The sequence below is a fragment of the Vombatus ursinus genome, unplaced genomic scaffold (genome assembly GCF_900497805.2).
Source record: "Vombatus ursinus unplaced genomic scaffold, bare-nosed wombat genome assembly UNPS02009062.1, whole genome shotgun sequence".
NCBI lineage: Eukaryota > Metazoa > Chordata > Mammalia > Diprotodontia > Vombatidae > Vombatus > Vombatus ursinus.
Genome location: NW_020948840.1, coordinates 12,554,787 through 12,556,325, shown reverse-complemented (window position 1 = coordinate 12,556,325; position 1,539 = coordinate 12,554,787). Strand labels below are relative to the sequence as shown.

At 41.6% G+C, this 1,539-nt stretch overlaps 1 pseudogene; it reads right to left on the bottom strand.

Moving 5' to 3' along the window:
- Nucleotides 1-408: 408 nt before the first annotated feature.
- LOC114034786 lies at nt 409-858 on the bottom strand (annotated as a pseudogene).
- Between the last annotated feature and the right edge of the window lie 681 nt (nt 859-1,539).

Below are 1,539 nucleotides of genomic sequence, written 5' to 3'. Positions count from 1 at the left end.
ATTTGTGCACATCTTCACCAGAAGTGCCTTTTCCTGAAAAGGTGAAATTTACAAATGGGCTTGTAGGAAATAAGGAAATACTTTATTCAATACTTTCATTATATAAAGGTAAATAATTTCTCTCAAAAATGGGGGGAAAAATCAAAGAGGACAGATGTGATTACCTGACATGAATAGTAGGTCAATATAGAAAAACAAGATGTTATTACTATTATTATAAAATGATCACATCAATGGGACCAAGAAGGTTTTTTCCAAAAATTGGACTAAAATCTTTTGCATTTTTACACCAGGCCTTTCCTTATGTCATTCTGAGACACAGTAAGTCCCTGTTCCAAGTTTTGTCCTGGAGGGCAGAACGTCCTTTGAAACGCCATTAAAAGGAGCGAATCCAGTTACTGTTGTGTCTTCACAAAAGGAACTCTAGCCCAGTAGATAGCCCGGCAGCTTCGTAGCCATGAAGAAACTCAAGAGGACGTTGACGAAACCAATGAATAGAAGAAGAAACCTACTGAGCTTGGGAATATTTGGTGCATTGGGTCGGTCTAGGATTATGAAACCTAAACCTCCCATTGTAAACAGGAAACTGGATGCAAGTCCTTCCATAATATATTGTCCATTTACTCTATATGCCAAGAAAGCAACTGGTCTTTGATGTCCATGTTCATCTGTCATAAATCCAACACTAGGAGGTTCCACAATGACATCATAAATTGTTCCTCCAGTGATGAGGAAATAAGACACCCCCACCAGGGCGTACACCATCATAGCTGACGGCGTGTGGGCCTATGGCAGCTTCTTCAGCTTCAGGCTGGGACACTCGAGTACCACGAAGGGCACCCAGTACAATGCCTCCATGTTGGTGGCAACCTGCAATGGACCCCAAGCTCTTACTGCTACCACCACAGCACCCTTAGGAAAAGTTTTATTCCTTTTCTCTGGGGTAGGGCTACTCTAGGACTGAACCTGGTCTACCTGAAACCAGAAAAAGAGCTTTTTGTGGACCAGGGGTACCTCTCTGTGACATATGGAATTAATACTACTTTAGAAAGAAAAAGACTGAGGTTTTGATCATGTAAATAAATACTACTATCTCCCCACCCCTATTTGGGGGCCTTACATTTAGTCTTCAAAAAAAATTATGCTGAAACATTATGATTCTCGGACAGTGTTATTCTCGGTCCAGGTCCTGACTCTACCTCACCTCAGTACTGGAGAAAGTGTGACAAATTTCTGTGATATGAAGGAGAAAAGGAGGGGCAAGCAGGAAGCAAGGTGAGAATGAAGAATGATATAAAGAATAGATGATAGTGAAGGAGAAAAGGAGGGTGAATGAACATTGTTGTTAATTCCAACTACAGTAAGCTGACTGGGCTACTGTGATGGGCTGCACCCAGTTCTCTACAAGCTCCAAGGTCCTGATTCTCCTGGAGGTTATGGCCGTTTGGTGTGAGAAACTATGTTCTCATGCATGGAATATGATGGTTCTCAATTGTTCTGTGCCCACATTATTTCTCTCCATAGAGAAGCTGTTTTAGA